The 21587-nt window shown below is 37.0% G+C and overlaps 1 pseudogene; it reads right to left on the bottom strand.

Moving 5' to 3' along the window:
* Positions 1 to 20223: 20223 nt before the first annotated feature.
* LOC143640398 (E3 ubiquitin-protein ligase RING2 pseudogene) lies at positions 20224 to 21241 on the bottom strand (annotated as a pseudogene).
* Positions 21242 to 21587: the final 346 nt, after the last annotated feature.

Below are 21587 nucleotides of genomic sequence, written 5' to 3'. Positions count from 1 at the left end.
CTTGAAACTTGACACAATACAGTAGTTGTACGTTCTATCTCTAAGGTTTGTTTCCTCTTGATGTAGCCTTAAGCAGAGACTGGCGAATAACACATTCAATGAAAGGCGTTGTTAGGCTGCCAATAAACTACAGTCTCCTAAAATCTCATCATGTATTTTTTTCTTCCGACCTTCATGATGCTTTCAAGTAATGAGCAGTGCACCAATCAAACTTGGATGCCCAAGTTTCGATCTCCTAGGTTGAAGCATTCGTTTGCATTAACAGTTTGAATTTTTAGGTTTCACTCTGTTTTGTCCTATATTGACAGATGCATTTCGAACTCTAAATCAAACACGGTTTGTGCTAGCTTCTTGAAACTTGACAAAATACTGTAGTTCTACGTTCTATCTCTAAGGTTTGTTTCCTCTTGATGTAGCCTAAAGCAGGGACTGGCGAGTAACTCTTATATTTAAAGGGGTTGCGAAACTTCCAAAAAATAAGAGTCTCCTGAAATCTCAACATATATTTTTTCATCCAAACTTCATGATACTTTCAGGTAATGATCAGTACACCAATCAAACGTGGATGCCCAAGTTTCGTTCTCCTAGATTGAAGCATTCGTTTGCAGGAACAGTTTGAATTTTTAGGTTTCACTCTGTTTTATTTTATATTGACAGATGCAGATAGAACTCTAAATCAAACACGGTTTGAGCTAGCTTCTTGAAATTTGACACAATAATGTAGTTGTACTTTCTATCTGTAAGGTTTGTTTCCTCTTTATGTAGCCTAATGCAGGGAATGGCGAATAACACTTTCAATGAAAGGCGTTGTTAGGCTGCCAAAAAACTACAGTCTCCTGAAATCTCAACACATATTTTTTTTTCCGACCTTCATGATACTTTCAAGTAATGAGCAGTACACCAATCAAACTTGGATGCCCAAGTTTCGTTCTCCTAGGTTGATGCATTCGTTTGCAGTAACAGTTTGAATTTTTAGGTTGCACTCTGTTTTCTCCTATATTGACAGATGCAGTTAGAACTTTAAATCAAACACGGTTTGTGCTAGCTACTTGAAACATCACACAATAAAGTAGTTCTACGTTCTATCCCTAAGGTTTGTTTTCTCTTGATGTAGCCTTAAGCAGAGACTGGCGAATAACACATTCAATGAAAGGCGTTGTTAGGCTGCCAAAAAACTACAGTCTCCTGAAATCTCATCATATAATTTTTCTTCCGACATTCATGATACTTTCAAGTAATGAGCAGTGCACCAATCAAACTTGTACACCCAAGTTTCGTTCTCCTACGATGAAGCATTCGTTTGCAGTAACAGTTTGAATTTTTAGGTTTCACTCTGTTTTCTCCTATATTGACAGATGCAGTTCGAACTCTAAATCAAACATGGTTTGTGCTAGCTTCTTGAAACGTGACACAATACAGTAGTTCTACGTTCTATCTCTAAGGTTTGTTTCCTCTTGATGTAGCCTTAAGCAGAGACTGTCGAATAACACATTCAATGAAAGGCGTTGTTAGGATGCCAATAAACTACAGTCTCCTGAAATCTCATCATGTATTTTTTTCTTCCGACCTTCATGATACATTCAAGTAATGAGCAGTGCACCAATCAAACTTGGATGCCCAAGTTTTGTTCTCCTTGGTTGAAGCATTCGTTTGCCGTAACAGTTTGAAATTTTAGGTTTCACTCTCTTTTCTCCTATATTGACAGATGCAGTTCGAACTCTAAATCAAACACGGTTTGTGCTAGCTTCTTGATACTTGACACAATACAGTAGTTCTACGTTCTATCTCTAAGGTTTGTTTCCACTTGATGTAGCCTAATGCAGGGACTGGCGAATAACACTTTCAATGAAAGGCGTTGTTAGGCTGCCAAAAAACTGCAGTCTCCTGAAATCTCATCATATATTTTTTCTTCCGACCTTCATGATACTTTCAAGTAATGAGCAGTGCACCAATCAAACTTGGATGCCCAAGTTTCGTTCTCCTTGGTTGAAGCATTCGTTTGCAGTAACAGTTTGAATTTTTAGGTTTCACTCTGTTTTCTCCTATATTGACAGATGCAGTTCGAACTCTAAATCAAACACGGTTTGTGCTAGCTTCTTGAAACTTGACCAAATACTGTAGTTCTACGTTCTATCTCGAAAGTTTGTTTCCTCTTGATGTAGCCTAAACAAGGGACTTTCAAATAACTCTTATATTGAAAGGGGTTGCGAAACTTCCAAAAAATAAGAGTCTCCTGAAATCTCAACATATATGTTTTCATCCAAACTTCATGATACTTTCAGGTAATGATCAGTACACCAATCAAACTTGGATGCCCAAGTTTCGTTCTCCTAGATTGACGCATTCCTTTGCAGGAGCAGTTTGAATTTTTAGGTTTCACTCTGTCGGTTTTTGCTAGCTTCTTGAAACTTGACACAATATTGTAGTTCTACGTTCTATCTCTAAGGTTTGTTCCTCTTGATGTAGCCTAATGCAGGGACTGGTGAATAACACTTTCAATGAAAGGCGTTGTTAGGCTGCCAAAAAACTACAGTCTCCTGAAATCTCAACATATATGTTTTCATCGAAACTTCATGATACTTTCAGGTAATGATCAGTACACCAATCAAACTTGGATGCCCAAGTTTCGTTCTCCTAGGTTGATGCATTCGTTTGCAGTAATAGTTTGAATTTTTAGGTTGCACTCTGTTTTCTCCTATATTCACAGATGCAGTTCGAACACTAAATCAAACACGGTTTGTGCTAGCTTCTTGAAACCTGACACAATACTGTCTTTCTACGTTCTATCTCTAAAGTTTGTTTCCTCTTGATGTAGCCTAAACAAGGGACTGGCGAATAACTCTTATATTGAAAGGGGTTGCGAAACTTCCAAAAAATAAGAGTCTCCTGAAATCTCAACATATATTTTTTCATCCAAACTTCATGATACTTTCAGGTAATGATCAGTACACCAATCAAACTTGGATGCCCAAGTTTCGTTCTCCTAGATTGAAGCATTCGTTTGCAGGAACAGTTTGAATTTTTAGGTTTCACTCTGTCGGTTTTTGCTAGCTTCTTGAAACTTGACACAATATTGTAGTTCTACGTTCTATCTCTAAGGTTTGTTTCCTCTTGATGTAGCCTAATGCAGGGACTGGTGAATAACACTTTCAATGAAAGGCGTTGTTAGGCTGGCAAAAAACAACAGTCTCCTGAAATCTCATCATATATTTTTTCTTCCGACCTTCATGATACTTTCAAGTAATGAGCAGTGCACCAATCAAACTTGGATGCCCAAGTTTCGTTCTCCTTGGTTGAAGCATTCGTTTGCAGTAACATTTTGAATTTTTAGGTTTCACTCTGTTTTCTCCTATATCGACAGATGCAGTTCGAACTCTAAATCAAACACGCTTTTTGCTAGCTTCTTGAAACTTGACACAATACAGTAGGTCTACGTTCTATCTCTAAGGTTTGTTTCCTCTTGATGTATCCTAATGCAGGGACTGGCGAATAACACTTTTATTGAAAGGGGTTGAAAAACTTTCAAAAAACTAGAGTCTCCGGAAATCTCATCATGTATTTTTTTCTTCCGACCTTCATGATACTTTCAAGTAATGAGCAGTGCACCAATCAAATTTGGATGCCCAAGTTTCGTTCTCCTAGGTTGAAGCATTCGTTTGCAGTAACAGTTTGAATTTTTAGGTTTCACTCTGTTTTGTCCTATATTGACAGATGCATTTCGAACTCTAAATCAAACACGGTTGTGCTAGCTTCTTGAAACTTGACAAAATACTGTAGTTCTACGTTCTATCTCTAAGGTTTGTTTCCTCTTGATGTAGCCAAATGCACGGACTGGCGAATAACACTTTTATTGAAAGGGTTTGCCAAACTTCCAAAAACTAGAGTCTTCTGAAATCTCAACATATATTTTTTCATCCAATCTTCATGATATTTTCAAGTAATGATCAGTACACCAATCCCACTTGGATGCTCAAGTTTCATTCTCCTACGTTGAAGCATTCGTTTGCAGTAACAGTTTGAATTTTTAGGTTTAACTCTGTTTTCTCCTATATTGACAAATGTAGTTCAAACTCTAAATCATACACGGTTTGTGCTAGCTTCTTGAAACTTGACACAATACAGTAGTTCTACGTTCTATCTCTAAGGTTTGTTTCCTCTTGATGTAGCCTTAAGCAGAGACTGTCGAATAACACATTAAATGAAAGGCGTTGTTAGGCTGCCAATAAACTAGAGTCTCCTGAAATCTCATCATGTATTTTTTTCTTCCGACCTTCATGATACTTTCAAGTAATGAGCAGTGCACCAATCAAATTTGGATGCCCAAGTTTCGTTCTCCTAGGTTGAAGCATTCGTTTGCAGTAACAGTTTGAATTTTTAGGTTTCACTCTGTTTTGTCCTATATTGACAGATGCATTTCGAACTCTAAATCAAACACGGTTGTGCTAGCTTCTTGAAACTTGACAAAATACTGTAGTTCTACGTTCTATCTCTAAGGTTTGTTTCCTCTTGATGTAGCCTAATGCAGGGACTGGCGAATAACACTTTTATTGAAAGGGGTTGCCAAACTTCCAAAAACTAGAGTCTTCTGAAATCTCAACATATATTTTTTCATCCAATCTTCATGATACATTCAAGTAAGGATCAGTACACCATTCCCACTTGGATGCCCAAGTTTTGTTCTTCTAGGTTGAAGCACTCGTTTGCAGGAACAGTTTGAATTTTTAGGTTTCACTCTGTTTTCTCCTATATTGACAGATGCAGTTAGAACTTTAAATCAAACACGGTTTGTGCTAGCTACTTGAAACATCACACAATAAAGTAGTTCTACGTTCTATCCCTAAGGTTTGTTTCCTCTTGATGTAGCCTTAAGCAGAGACTGGCGAATAACACATTCAATGAAAGTCGTTGTTAGGCTGCCAAAAAACTACAGACTCCTGAAATCTCATCATATAATTTTTCTTCCGACCTTCATGATACTTTCAAGTAATGAGCAGTGCACCAATCAAACTTGGATGCCCAAGTTTCATTATCCTATTTTGAAGCAATCGTTTGCAGTAACAGTTTGAATTTTTAGGTTTCACACTGTTTGTCCTATATTGACAGATGCAGTTCGAACTCTAAATCAAACAGGTTTGTGCTAGCTTCTTGAAACTTGACAAAATACTATTGTTCTATGTTCTATCTCTAAGGTTTGTTTTCTCTTGATGTAGGCTAATGCAGGGACTGGCGAATAACACTTTTATTGAAAGGGGTTGCCAAACTTCCAAAAACTAGAGTCTTCTGAAATCTCAACATATATTTTTTCATCCAATCTTCATGATACTTTCAAGTAATGATCTGTACACCAATCCCACTTGGATGCTCAAGTTTCATTCTCCTATGCTGAAGCATTCGTTTGCATTAACAGTTTGAATTTTTAGGTTTCACTCTGTTTCTCCTATATTGACAAATGTAGTTCAAATGGTAAATCATACACGGTTTCTGCTAGCTTCTTGAAACTTGACACAATAAAGTAGTTCTACATTCTCTCCCTAAGGTTTGTTTCCTCTTGATGTAGCCTTCAGCACAGACTGGCGAATAACACTTTCAATGAAAGGCGTTGTTAGGCTGCCAACTAACAGGAGACTCCGGAAATCTCAACACATATTTTTTTTCCGACCTTAATGATACTTTCAAATAATGAACAGTACTCCAATCAAACTTGGATACTAAAGTTTCGTTCTCCTAGGTTGATGCATTCGTTTGCAGTAATAGTTTGAATTTTTAGGTTTCACTCTGTTTTCTCCTATATTGACAGATGCAGCTAGAACTCTAAATCAAACACGGTTTGTGCTAGCTTCTTGAAACTTGACACAATAAAGTAGTTCTACATTCTATCCCTAAGGTTTGTTTCCTCTTGATGTAGCCTAAACAAATGACTGGCGAATAACTCTTATATTGAAAGGGGTTGCGAAACTTCCAAAAAATAAGAGTCTCCTGAAATCTCAACATATATTTTTTCATCCAATCTTCATGATATTTTCAAGTAATGATCAGTAAACCAATCCCACTTGGATGCTCAAGTTTCATTCTCCTAGGTTGATGCATTCGTTTGCAGTAACAGTTTGAATTTTTAGGTTTCACTCTGTTTTCTCCTATATTGACAAATGTAGTTCAAACTCGAAACCATACACGGTTTGTGCTAGCTTCTTGAAACTTGACACAATACGGTAGTTCTACGTTCTATCTCTAAGGTTTGTTTCCTCTTGATGTAGCCTAAAGCAGGGACTGGCGAATAACTCTTATATTGAAAGGGGTTGCGAAACTTCCAAAAAATAAGAGTCTCCTGAAATCTCAACATATATTTTTTCATCCAAACTTTATGATACTTTCAGGTAATGATCAGTACACCAATCAAACTTGGATGCCCAAGTTTCGTTCTTTTAGATTGAAGCATTCGTTTGCAGCAAAAGTTTGAATTTTTAGGTTTCACTCTGTTTTCTTCTATATTGACAGATGCAGATAGAACTCTAAATCAAACACGGTTTGTGGAGCTTCTTGAAACTTGACACAATAAAGTAGTTCTACATTCTATTACTAAGGTTTGCTTCCTCTTGATGTAGCCTTCAGCAGAGACCTGAAAATAACACTTTCAATGAAAGGCGTTGTTAGGCTGCCAAAAAACTACAGTCTCCTGAAATCTCAACATATATTTTTTCATCCAAACTTCATGATACTTTCAGGTAATGATCAGTATACCAATCAAACTTGGATACCCAAGTTTCGTTCTCCTAGGTTGATGCATTCGTTTGCAGTAACAGTTTGAATTTTTAGGTTTCACTCTGTTTTCTCCTATATTGACAGATGCAGTTCGAACTCTAAATCAAACACGGTTTGTGCTAGCTTCTTGAAACTGTACACAATACACTAGTTCTAAGTTCTATCTCTAAGGTTTGTTTCCTCTTGATGTAGCCTAATGCAGGGACTGGCGAATAACATTTTTTTTGAAAGGGGTTGCCACACTTCCAAAAACTAGAGTCTTCTGAAATCTGAACATATATTTTTTCATCCAATCTTCATGATACATTCAAGTAATGATCAGTACACCAATCCCACTTGGATGCTCAAGTTTCATTCTCCTAGGTTGAAGCATTCGTTTGCAGGAACAGTTTGAATTTTTAGGTTTCACTCTGTTTTCTCCTATATTGACAAATGTGGCTCAAACTCTAAATCATACACGGTTTGGGATAGCTTCTTGAAACTTGACACAATAAAGTAGTTCTACATTCTATCCCTAAGGTTTGTTTCCTCTTGATGTAGCCTTCAGCACAGACTGGCGAATAACACTTTCAATGAAAGGCGTTGTTAGGCTGCCAAATAACATGAGACTCCTGAAATCTCAACACATATTTTTTTTCCGACCTTAATGATACTTTCAAATAATGATCAGTACACCAATGATCTTGGATGCTCAAGTTTCATTCTCCTAGGTTGATGCATTCGTTTGCAGTAACAGTTTGAATTTTTAGGTTTCACTCTCTTTTCTCCTATATTGACAAATGTAGTTCAAACTCGAAATCATACACGGTTTGTGCTACCTTCTTGAAACTTGACACAATACGGTAGTTCTACGTTCTATCTCTAAGGTTTGTTTCCTCTTGATGTAGCCTTAAGCAGAGACTGTCGAATAACACATTCAATGAAAGGGGTTGTTAGGCTGCCAATAAACTACAGTCTCCTGAAATCTCATCGTGTATTTTTTTCTTCCGACCTTCATGATACTTTCAAGTAATGAGCAGTGCACCAATCAAACTTGGATGCCCAAGTTTCGTTCTCCTAGGTTGAAGCATTCTTTTGCAGTAAGAGTTTGAATTTTTAGGTTTCACTCTGTTTTGTCCTATATTGACAGATGCATTTCGAACTCTAAATCAAACACGGTTTGTGCTAGCTTCTTGAAACTTGACAAAATACTGTAGTTCTACGTTCTATCTCTAAGGTTTTTTTCCTCTTGATGTAGCCTAAAGCAGGGACTGGCGAATAACTCTTATATTGAAAGGGGTTGCGAAACTTCCAAAAAATAAGAGTCTCCTGAAATCTCAACATATATTTTTTCATCCAAACTTCATGATACTTTCAGGTAATGATCAGTACACCAATCAAACGTGGATGCCCAAGTTTCGTTCTCTTAGATTGAAGCATTCGTTTGCAGGAAAAGTTTGAATTTTTAGGTTTCACTCTGTTTTCTTCTATATTGACAGATGCAGATAGAACTCTAAATCAAACACGGTTTGTGCTAGATTCTTGAAACTTGACACAATAAAGTAGTTCTACGTTCTATCTCTAAGGTTTGTTTCCTCTTGATGTAGTACGGACTGGCGAATAACACTTATATTCAAAGGGGTTGCCAAACTTCCAAAAAACTAGTGTCTCCTGAAATCTCAACATATATTTTTTCATCCAAACTTCATGATACTTTCTGGTAATGAACAGTACACCAATCCCACTTGGATGCTCAAGTTTCGTTCTCCTACGTTGAAGGATTCGTTTGCAGTAACAGTTTGAATTTTTAGGTTTCACTCTGTTTTCTCTTATATTGACAGATGGAGTTTGAATTCTAAATCAAACACTGTTTGTGCTAGCTTCTTGAAACTTGACACAATACAGTAGTTCTACGTTCTATCTCTAAGGTTTGTTTCCTCTTGATGTAGCCTAATGCAGGGACTGGCGAATAACACTTTTATTGAAAGGGGTTGCCAAACTTCCAAAAACTAGAGTCTTCTGAAATCTCAACATATATTTTTTCATCCAATCTTCATGATACTTTCAAGTAATGATCAGTACACCAATCAAACTTGGATGCCCAAGTTTCGTTCTCCTAGATTGATGCATTCGTTTGCAGTAACAGTTTGAATTTTTATTTTTCACTCTGTTTTCTCCTATATTGACAGATGCAGTTCGAACTCTAAATCAAACACGGTTTGTGCTAGCTTCTTGATACTTGACACAATACAGTAGTTCTACGTTCTATCTCTAAAGTTTGTTTCCTCTTGATGTAGCCTAATGCACTGAGTGGCGAATAACACTTTTATTGAAAGGGGTTGCCAAACTTCCAAAAACTAGAGTCTTCAGAAACCTCAACATATATTTTTTCATCCAATCTTCATGATACTTTCTAGTAATGATCAGTACACCAATCAAACTTGGATGCCCAAGTTTCGTTCTCCTAGGTTGATGCATTCGTTTGCAGTAACAGTTTGAATTTTTAGGTTTCACTCTGTTTTCTCCTATATTGACAAATGTAGTTCAAACTCTAAATCATACACGGTTTGTGCTAGCTTCTTGAAACTTGACTCAATACAGTAGTTCTACATTCTATCTCTAAGGTTTGTTTCCTCTTGATGTAGCCTTAAGCAGAGACTGTCGAATAACACATTCAATGAAAGGCGTTGTTGGGCTGCCAATAAACTACAGTCTCCTGAAATCTCATCATGTATTTTTTCTTCCGACCTTCAAGATACTTTCAAGTAATGAGCAGTGCACCACTCAAACTTCGATGCCCAAGTTTTTTTCTCCTAGGTGGAAGCATTCGTTTGCAGTAACAGTTTGAATTTTTTGGTTTCACTCTGTTTTCTCCCATATTGACAGATGCAGTTTGAACTCTAAATCAAACTCGGTTTGTGCTAGCTTCTTGAATCTTCACACAGTTCAGTTGTTCTACGTTCTATCTCTAAGGTTTGTTTCCTCCTGATGTAGCCTAAAGCAGGGACTGGCGAATAACACTTATAATGAAAGGGGTTGCCAAACTTCCAAAAAACTAGTGTCTCCTGAAATCTCAACGTATATTTTTTCATCCAAACTTCATGATACTTTCAGGTAATGATCAGTACACCAATCCCACTTGGATGCTCAAGTTTCGTTCTCCTACTTTGAAACATTCGTTTGCAGTAACAGTTTGAATTTTTAGGTTTCACTCTGTTTTCTCCTATATTGACAGATGCAGTTAGAACTTTAAATCAAACACGGTTTGTGCTAGCTACTTGAAACATGACACAATAAAGTAGTTCTACGTTCTATCCCTAAGGTTTGTTTCCTCTTGATGTAAACTTAAGCAGAGACTGGCGAAAAACACATTCAATGAAAGGCGTTGTTAGGCTGCCAAAAAACTAAAGTCTCCTGAAATCTCATCATATGTTTTTTCTTCCGACTTTCATGATACTTTCAAGTAATGAGCAGTGCACCAATCAAACTTGGATGCCCAAGTTTCGATCTCCTAGGTTGAAGCATTCGTTTGCAGTAACAGTTTGAATTTTAGGTTTCACTCTGTTTTGTCCTATATTGACAGATGCAGTTCGAACACTAAATCAAACACGGTTTGTGGTAGCTTCTTGAAACTTGACAAAATACTGTAGTTCTATATTCTATATCTAAGGTTTGTTTCCTCTTGATGTAGCCTAATGCATTGACTGGCGAATAACACTTTTATTGAAAGGGGTTGCCAAACTTCCAAAAACTAGAGTCTCCTGAAATCTCAACATATATTTTTTCATCCGATCTTCATGATATATTCAAGTAATGATCAGTACACCATTCCCACTTGGATGCCCAAGTTTTGTTCTTCTAGGTTGAAGCATTCGTTTGCAGGAACAGTTTGAATTTTTAGGTTTCACTCTGTTTTCTCCTATATTGACAAATGCAGTTAGAACTTTAAATCAAACACGGTTTGTTTTAGCTACTTGAAACATGACACAATAAAGTATTTCTACGTTCTATCCCTAAGGTTTGTTGCCTCTTGATGTAGCCTTAAGCAGAGACTGGCGAATAACACATTCAATGAAAGGCGTTGTTAGGCTGCCAATAAACTACAGAATCCTGAAATCTCATCATATATTTTTTCTTCCGACCTTCATGATACCATCAAGTAATGAGCAGTGCACCAATCAAACTTGGATGCCCAAGTTTCGTTCTCCTAGGTTGAAGCATTCGTATGCATTAACAGTTTGAATTTTTAGGTTTCACTCTGTTTTGTCCTATACTGACAGATGCAGTTCGAACTCGAAATCAAACACGGTTTGTGCTAGCTTCTTGAAACTTGACACAATACTGTAATTCTACGTTCTATCTCTAAGGTTTGTTTCCTCTTGATGTAGTACGGACTGGCGAATAACACTTATATTGAAAGGGGTTGCCAAACTTCCAAAAAACTAGTGTCTCCTGAAATCTCAACATATATTTTTTCATCCAAACTTCATGATACTTTCTGGTAATGAACAGTACACCAATCCCACTTGGATCCTCAAGTTTCGTTCTCCTACGTTGAAGGATTCGTTTGCAGTAACAGTTTGAATTTTTAGGTTTCACTCTGTTTTCTCTTATATTGACAGATGGAGTTTGAATTCTAAATCAAACACTGTTTGTGCTAGCTTCTTGAAACTTGACACAATACAGTAGTTCTACGTTCTATCTCTAAGGTTTGTTTCCTCTTGATGTAGCCTAATGCAGGGACTGGCGAATAACACTTTTATTGAAAGGGGTTGCCAAACTTCCAAAAACTAGAGTCTTCTGAAATCTCAACATATATTTTTTCATCCAATCTTCATGATACTTTCAAGTAATGATCAGTACACCAATCAAACTTGGATGCCCAAGTTTCGTTCTCCTAGATTGATGCATTCGTTTGCAGTAACAGTTTGAATTTTTATTTTTCACTCTGTTTTCTCCTATATTGACAGATGCAGTTCGAACTCTAAATCAAACACGGTTTGTGCTAGCTTCTTGATACTTGACACAATACAGTAGTTCTACGTTCTATCTCTAAAGTTTGTTTCCTCTTGATGTAGCCTAATGCACTGAGTGGCGAATAACACTTTTATTGAAAGGGGTTGCCAAACTTCCAAAAACTAGAGTCTTCAGAAACCTCAACATATATTTTTTCATCCAATCTTCATGATACTTTCTAGTAATGATCAGTACACCAATCAAACTTGGATGCCCAAGTTTCGTTCTCCTAGGTTGATGCATTCGTTTGCAGTAACAGTTTGAATTTTTAGGTTTCACTCTGTTTTCTCCTATATTGACAAATGTAGTTCAAACTCTAAATCATACACGGTTTGTGCTAGCTTCTTGAAACTTGACTCAATACAGTAGTTCTACATTCTATCTCTAAGGTTTGTTTCCTCTTGATGTAGCCTTAAGCAGAGACTGTCGAATAACACATTCAATGAAAGGCGTTGTTGGGCTGCCAATAAACTACAGTCTCCTGAAATCTCATCATGTATTTTTTCTTCCGACCTTCAAGATACTTTCAAGTAATGAGCAGTGCACCACTCAAACTTCGATGCCCAAGTTTTTTTCTCCTAGGTGGAAGCATTCGTTTGCAGTAACAGTTTGAATTTTTTGGTTTCACTCTGTTTTCTCCCATATTGACAGATGCAGTTTGAACTCTAAATCAAACTCGGTTTGTGCTAGCTTCTTGAATCTTCACACAGTTCAGTTGTTCTACGTTCTATCTCTAAGGTTTGTTTCCTCCTGATGTAGCCTAAAGCAGGGACTGGCGAATAACACTTATAATGAAAGGGGTTGCCAAACTTCCAAAAAACTAGTGTCTCCTGAAATCTCAACGTATATTTTTTCATCCAAACTTCATGATACTTTCAGGTAATGATCAGTACACCAATCCCACTTGGATGCTCAAGTTTCGTTCTCCTACTTTGAAACATTCGTTTGCAGTAACAGTTTGAATTTTTAGGTTTCACTCTGTTTTCTCCTATATTGACAGATGCAGTTAGAACTTTAAATCAAACACGGTTTGTGCTAGCTACTTGAAACATGACACAATAAAGTAGTTCTACGTTCTATCCCTAAGGTTTGTTTCCTCTTGATGTAAACTTAAGCAGAGACTGGCGAAAAACACATTCAATGAAAGGCGTTGTTAGGCTGCCAAAAAACTAAAGTCTCCTGAAATCTCATCATATGTTTTTTCTTCCGACTTTCATGATACTTTCAAGTAATGAGCAGTGCACCAATCAAACTTGGATGCCCAAGTTTCGATCTCCTAGGTTGAAGCATTCGTTTGCAGTAACAGTTTGAATTTTAGGTTTCACTCTGTTTTGTCCTATATTGACAGATGCAGTTCGAACACTAAATCAAACACGGTTTGTGGTAGCTTCTTGAAACTTGACAAAATACTGTAGTTCTATATTCTATATCTAAGGTTTGTTTCCTCTTGATGTAGCCTAATGCATTGACTGGCGAATAACACTTTTATTGAAAGGGGTTGCCAAACTTCCAAAAACTAGAGTCTCCTGAAATCTCAACATATATTTTTTCATCCGATCTTCATGATATATTCAAGTAATGATCAGTACACCATTCCCACTTGGATGCCCAAGTTTTGTTCTTCTAGGTTGAAGCATTCGTTTGCAGGAACAGTTTGAATTTTTAGGTTTCACTCTGTTTTCTCCTATATTGACAAATGCAGTTAGAACTTTAAATCAAACACGGTTTGTTTTAGCTACTTGAAACATGACACAATAAAGTATTTCTACGTTCTATCCCTAAGGTTTGTTGCCTCTTGATGTAGCCTTAAGCAGAGACTGGCGAATAACACATTCAATGAAAGGCGTTGTTAGGCTGCCAATAAACTACAGAATCCTGAAATCTCATCATATATTTTTTCTTCCGACCTTCATGATACCATCAAGTAATGAGCAGTGCACCAATCAAACTTGGATGCCCAAGTTTCGTTCTCCTAGGTTGAAGCATTCGTATGCATTAACAGTTTGAATTTTTAGGTTTCACTCTGTTTTGTCCTATACTGACAGATGCAGTTCGAACTCGAAATCAAACACGGTTTGTGCTAGCTTCTTGAAACTTGACACAATACTGTAATTCTACGTTCTATCTCTAAGGTTTGTTTCCTCTTGATGTAGTACGGACTGGCGAATAACACTTATATTGAAAGGGGTTGCCAAACTTCCAAAAAACTAGTGTCTCCTGAAATCTCAACATATATTTTTTCATCCAAACTTCATGATACTTTCTGGTAATGAACAGTACACCAATCCCACTTGGATCCTCAAGTTTCGTTCTCCTACGTTGAAGGATTCGTTTGCAGTAACAGTTTGAATTTTTAGGTTTCACTCTGTTTTCTCTTATATTGACAGATGGAGTTTGAATTCTAAATCAAACACTGTTTGTGCTAGCTTCTTGAAACTTGACACAATACAGTAGTTCTACGTTCTATCTCTAAGGTTTGTTTCCTCTTGATGTAGCCTAATGCAGGGACTGGCGAATAACACTTTTATTGAAAGGGGTTGCCAAACTTCCAAAAACTAGAGTCTTCTGAAATCTCAACATATATTTTTTCATCCAATCTTCATGATACTTTCAAGTAATGATCAGTACACCAATCAAACTTGGATGCCCAAGTTTCGTTCTCCTAGATTGATGCATTCGTTTGCAGTAACAGTTTGAATTTTTATTTTTCACTCTGTTTTCTCCTATATTGACAGATGCAGTTCGAACTCTAAATCAAACACGGTTTGTGCTAGCTTCTTGATACTTGACACAATACAGTAGTTCTACGTTCTATCTCTAAAGTTTGTTTCCTCTTGATGTAGCCTAATGCACTGAGTGGCGAATAACACTTTTATTGAAAGGGGTTGCCAAACTTCCAAAAACTAGAGTCTTCAGAAACCTCAACATATATTTTTTCATCCAATCTTCATGATACTTTCTAGTAATGATCAGTACACCAATCAAACTTGGATGCCCAAGTTTCGTTCTCCTAGGTTGATGCATTCGTTTGCAGTAACAGTTTGAATTTTTAGGTTTCACTCTGTTTTCTCCTATATTGACAAATGTAGTTCAAACTCTAAATCATACACGGTTTGTGCTAGCTTCTTGAAACTTGACTCAATACAGTAGTTCTACATTCTATCTCTAAGGTTTGTTTCCTCTTGATGTAGCCTTAAGCAGAGACTGTCGAATAACACATTCAATGAAAGGCGTTGTTGGGCTGCCAATAAACTACAGTCTCCTGTAATCTCATCATGTATTTTTTCTTCCGACCTTCAAGATACTTTCAAGTAATGAGCAGTGCACCAATCAAACTTCGATGCCCAAGTTTTTTTCTCCTAGGTGGAAGCATTCGTTTGCAGAAACAGTTTGAATTTTTTGGTTTCACTCTGTTTTCTCCCATATTGACAGATGCAGTTTGAACTCTAAATCAAACTCGGTTTGTGCTAGCTTCTTGAATCTTCACACAGTTCAGTTGTTCTACGTTCTATCTCTAAGGTTTGTTTCCTCCTGATGTAGCCTAAAGCAGGGACTGGCGAATAACACTTATAATGAAAGGGGTTGCCAAACTTCCAAAAAACTAGTGTCTCCTGAAATCTCAACGTATATTTTTTCATCCAAACTTCATGATACTTTCAGGTAATGATCAGTACACCAATCCCACTTGGATGCTCAAGTTTCGTTCTCCTACTTTGAAACATTCGTTTGCAGTAACAGTTTGAATTTTTAGGTTTCACTCTGTTTTCTCCTATATTGACAGATGCAGTTAGAACTTTAAATCAAACACGGTTTGTGCTAGCTACTTGAAACATGACACAATAAAGTAGTTCTACGTTCTATCCCTAAGGTTTGTTTCCTCTTGATGTAGCCTTAAGCAGAGACTGGCGAATAACACATTCAATGAAAGGCGTTGTTAGGCTGCCAAAAAACTAAAGTCTCCTGAAATCTCATCATATGTTTTTTCTTCCGACTTTCATGATACTTTCAAGTAATGAGCAGTGCACCAATCAAACTTGGATGCCCAAGTTTCGATCTCCTAGGTTGAAGCATTCGTTTGCAGTAACAGTTTGAATTTTAGGTTTCACTCTGTTTTGTCCTATATTGACAGATGCAGTTCGAACTCTAAATCAAACACGGTTTGTGGTAGCTTCTTGAAACTTGACAAAATACTGTAGTTCTATATTCTATATCTAAGGTTTGTTTCCTCTTGATGTAGCCTAATGCATTGACTGGCGAATAACACTTTTATTGAAAGGGGTTGCCAAACTTCCAAAAACTAGAGTCTTCTGAAATCTCAACATATATTTTTTCATCCAATCTTCATGATACTTTCAAGTAATGATCAGTACACCAATCCCACTTGGATGCTCAAGTTTCATTCTCCTACGTTGAAGCATTCGTTTGCAGGAACAGTTTGAATTTTTAGGTTTCACTCTGTTTTCTCCTATATTGACAAATGTAGTTCAAAATCTAAATCATACACGGTTTGGGCTAGCTTCTTGAAACTTGACACAATAAAGTAGTTCTACATTCTATCCCTAAGATTTGTTTCCTCTTGATGTAGCCTTCAGCACAGACTGGCGAATAACACTTTCAATGAAAGGTGTTGTTAGGCTGCCAAAAAACTAGAGTCTCCTGAAATCTCAACACATATTTTTATTCCGACCTTAATGATACTTTCAAGTAATGAGCAGTACACCAATCAAACTTGGATGCCCATGTTTCGTTCTCCTAGGTTGATGCATTCGTTTGCAGTAACAGTTTGAATTTCTAGGTTTCACTTTGTTTTCTCCTATATTGACAGATGAAGCTAGAACTCTAAATCAAACATGGTTTGTGCTAGCTTCTTTTTTTAAAATTTTTTTTTGAAAATGGTATTGTAAAATTTAATTAAAACAGTGTGGCACTAGTGTAACAACAAACAGACCATTAGATTACAATGTCCCAAAATAAAATACAAAGTCCCTCTCATATGCAGGCAACTGATTTTGAACAAGGATGCCAAAACTACTCTGGAGAATGAACTATTCTATGGCATGAAAACTGGATGTCCACATGCAAATAATTAAAGTTGGACCCTGAAATTTCACCATATCCAAAACAAAATGGATTCAAGACCTACGTGTAAAAGCTAAAACTATGAAACTCTTAAGACAAAAACCGGAAACTTCATGATATTGGATAGCACAATGATTTATTTAATGACACCAAAAGCACAGCTAACAGAAGAAAAAAAATAGATAAAATGGATTTCATCAAAATTAAACATTTCTGTACATTAAGGATACTGATCAAGAGCAAAAAAAAAAAACCACACATACACAGAATGGGGTAACTTTTGCATGTCATATAATAATTTCCAGAATGTATAAAGAACTTGTACAACCCAATAACAACCTAATTTAAAATGGGCAAAGGAGCCAAGACACCTGTGGTCTCGGCTCCTTGGGAGGCAGAGGCAGAACTGCTTGAGCCCAGGAGTTCAATGTCAGATGAGACGACATATTGAGACAACCCCCTCATCTCAAAAAGTAATATTAATAATAAAGCACTGGGCATGAAGCTTAGTGATAAGAATGCTTGCCTAGCACATACAAGGCCCTAGGTTTGATACCTGCAGTGATGGTGGTGGAAGGAGCTGAGGATGTGAATACACATTTCTCTAGAGATGATACACAAATAGTCAACTAGTACATGAAAACATACTCAACATCAAAAGTCATTAAGGAAATGTAAAAACTACAGTTGGAGGACACACCCATTAGGATGGTTAAATATAACAATAAGGATTGCTATTTTTAAAAAATACTGTTGCAGAGATGTATAAAACTGCAACTCTAATTCACTGCTGATGGCAATGTAAAATGTTGCAGCCACTGGAAAATAACTTTGGAGTACCTCAAAAAAATCAAAGAGAATTACAGTATGATCTAGTAGTTCCATTTCTACCTATATATCTTAAATAGAAAGCAGGGACTCTATTTTATACTTACATAGTAATAATGTTTGCTATAGTGTTACAATACCAAAAAATGTCTATTAATACATGAGTAAACAAAATATGGTATTTACATATGTTATTATCCAGTCACATAACAAGGGAAGAGTTTATGGAGATTATTTACTGTATAAACTTTCTTTTTGGAATGATGAAACAGTTTTGGAAATAGATAATGGTAAACATTACACCACACTGTAAATGTATCTTATCCCAATGAACTGGGCATGGTGGAGTGAGCCTCCATGTCCCAGCTACTCAGAAATCTGAGACAGAAGGATCATTTGAGTCCTGAAGTTTGAGGCCAACCTAAGCAAATAGCCAGATTCTGTCTCCCCTCACCCACCCACCCCCCAAAAAGTTAAAATGGTAAATTGACAATACATATATTACCATAATAAACTTAAAAAAATAATGTATACAAAGGCCTTTATCAAGTTTGGTGAGTCACTTGAGCCTGCGGTTACAGAAATTACTTGTATTTACGAACCCCTGGCCAGTAGTGATGGCCAACAATCTCTACTTCCCCTGCCACAACACACACACACATATATACACACACTCTCAATGTTCTATGAAATACCTATAATTACATCTTGCAAAGGATTACACATCCAATGACTTCACTAATGATGCAAACAGTTTATGTCCTCCCATACTGACAGATAAAAACACATACATTCTCTAAGCACAAAGCTTATAGTCACAAATAACTTTCTGCTTAAAGAAAATTTCAATTAATAACCACAATGGGAATCTAGTTATTTAATGCAACCACTAATCTAACATGTCACCAATAAAATCTAAGCAGATTTATCACAAAACCAGGGTTATATTCATTGGACATGCATTAATAATCTATACAACTTAACATTACACCAGAAAAGGAATTTATAAAAGTTCTCTTAATTTTTGGTGGTTTTCAATTTTCATGGCACAATTACCAAAAAAACTGTAAAAACAGATTTCAAATATATTCAATAAAATGGTAAAAAATTGAATAAGCCTTTACATTTTTATACTCAAGATTTAAAACATCAAGCTGGCCCCAATCTGTCAAAAATTGACAGATAAATATTTACAATGACTAGACAGACTTTAGTTACAGCGGTATTAGAGGTCTACTCCCTCCTCTCAAAACCCTTTGGGGTTAATTTCTCAATGCAAAACATGTCTTTGTAAATACTGTGGATAATATAAAATTTAAAACATACCTACAATCAGGACAGGAATGAACATATAAGTCAATCTTTTTTCTGACCTGTTAGCATAAAGCCTTCTGGCTCCCAGTCAACACTGTCCCGTAATATAAAACTAGTAAGAGTAGAATAACTTCACCCTGTTGTAGTGGCTGACATTCTTCTACAAAATTACCTTTCACTATTTATCAAAGCAGGGCTTAAGCTCCATTAATCTACTTCTACAGAGTATAATTAGCAGAGCACGAAATTTATGCACTGGTATAGCAACTTAAAATGCTAAGCACACTTTTCAAACAGAAGCAAACCTATTTTTTCCATGTACCACATTGTTCTCAAAACTTATGTGGCTACCAATAAGAAAAGAATTAGGGAAGCTTTGAACATATCTTGTACTTTTCATCAAGGCTAAAGTGCAAAATATCTCCATATTTCTGATATTTTAATAGGGTAAAAAAACACCAAACACATAATAAAGGAACTAAAGTGACAGTAGGAACTAATACAAAAAGCTTAAATAAACAATTGAGGACTACGTATTACTATCAATTTAATTTTTCTTTCTTCAGTGAAATATGTCAATGACCTATGTGCTCATAGAACTTAAGGTTTTGATTCTCTTCCCCAAGACCAGAACATCTAAAATTACAGGGAGGAAAAAAAGGGAAAAAAAAATAACATTGCATGACAATGGACACCAAGTTCATAAAGAACCTCTTTTTAAAAATGAGATATTATGGAAGAAAATACCATGAAAATAATAATCCTATGAGAATTGTTTTTAAGCACAGTAAGTTTGAGCCTCAGTCTTCATGAAGATACTACAGTTTGTATAGAAAACTATAAATATACAAGACTCCAAGGAAAAAAAGTCAGAATACATATTAACAATCTGTAGGCCTAAAAAACTTTTGAGGGGAGACAGAAAAGGACGGCCAACTGAATCTTCACTTAAGAATACAGAACTATGAAAAATTCCCAAGTCAAAGGTGCTCCCAATGGAACCATACTTTGTGAAAGCACACAACTTAGATATATTCTTCAAAGGAAAGCAAAAGTACTGAATAACTATAGTCCCTTCCAAAAAGTAAATCTTAAATTAAGGGGAAATGATTCTAAAAGTGTAAACGAGTCTGGCTCAGAAAGAAAAATTGAACAACATATCCAAGATCTGTCCATAAAAGTAATGATGGTACATCTTTAATATTAAATAAACAGGCTATAAAAAAGTTCAGTCTCGGAATTGGTTTTTAAAAGCTCATTTGTGCTCCTTGGTGGGTGCGTAATAAAGTTCCATGGGTTTATTCACTTTCCAGTACTTCTCACTGACCAATTCCAAAGAAAAAGAGCCATTTAATACAGTGAACTGGCCACTTGCTGTTGCTATATAAATGGTATACTGCTTCTCACTGGCTGTGTCAAGGTTCATCTGGTTTGATTCTCCCTTGCTTAGAAGTTCTTCTAAAGCTAATCTCACAGCCAGATACTTGGATAAGTGATCAACAGTGGCATTACCTGAAGTCTTTATATATCTTCTCTGTGCACTGTCATCTTTTTCCATAAGTGTGGGATGAGGCCTGAATACTAATTCAATTTCACTAGCACCATCCATTACTGGATCAATTGCCACTGTTGCATTGTTATTATCAAGTTCAAGCCCAGAATCATCAGATGTTTTGGTCCGTTTGTTACTAGGGCCTGCTTCCTGATTGCTATGTGTGGATGCATTACTACAATGTGAACTGTCACCATTATCTTCTGCTCCACTGCCATTTGCAATCTGCTGTTTCTTGGCTCGCTGTAATCTGTTCATGGCCTGTATCTTCAGTCCTTCCTCAATGCTGTGACTGAGTGCCTGTTGATTATTGTGCTTGTTGATCCTGGCTAATACTCTCTCTTGATGAGCTTCATACTCATCACGACTTGGATAAATTTTGCTGATGAGTGCATCAAAGTTTGGATCTGGCCTTAGTGATCTTTTGGAAACTAGCTTTTTCCGACAAGTAGGACATTCTTTGTTGCCACTTCTAAGGGCTGTGATAATACAATCTGCACAAAAACGATGAAAACACTCCTTTGTAGTCATGGTGTTCTTCAACATATCCAAACAAATTGGGCACATTAATTCACTGTGTAGACTTCTAGGTGAAACCACAAACTCCAAGCCATCTGTTATTGCCTCCTGAGGTGTTCGTTGTAATTCATATAAACTGAGTTCCCATGTTTGGCTTAATGGTTGAGTTCCATTTGTCTGCACAGCCTGAGACATTGCGGCCCCTACCCCAGCCCGGGGCTCCGCTGGCCACGGCCGGAGCGAGACTCAGGTATTAGCCGCTGCGGCCGCCAGCGCCACCGCACAATATGGGGAGCCTCAGCTTCCACAATGGAGCTCCGGAAATACAACAGGGGATGCTAAATATTCATGAGAGACGGAGGGGAAGCCTGCTCGGCCAACGCTACCGGGAGGGCGGGAAGAAGCGAGCGAGGGAGGAGGCGGAGGCACGGGACAGGGACATGCACGGCGCAGGGAGGCCTGCAGCACGAAGGGAGGGGGCGCCGCCGCATGCTGGCCAGGACGGCATGGGCGCCGCGCCCCATTATGCTAGCTTCTTGAA

Source organism: Callospermophilus lateralis, unplaced genomic scaffold (genome assembly GCF_048772815.1).
Source record: "Callospermophilus lateralis isolate mCalLat2 unplaced genomic scaffold, mCalLat2.hap1 Scaffold_2210, whole genome shotgun sequence".
NCBI classification, from domain to species: domain Eukaryota; kingdom Metazoa; phylum Chordata; class Mammalia; order Rodentia; family Sciuridae; genus Callospermophilus; species Callospermophilus lateralis.
This window is presented reverse-complemented; position numbering and strand designations above follow the sequence as displayed.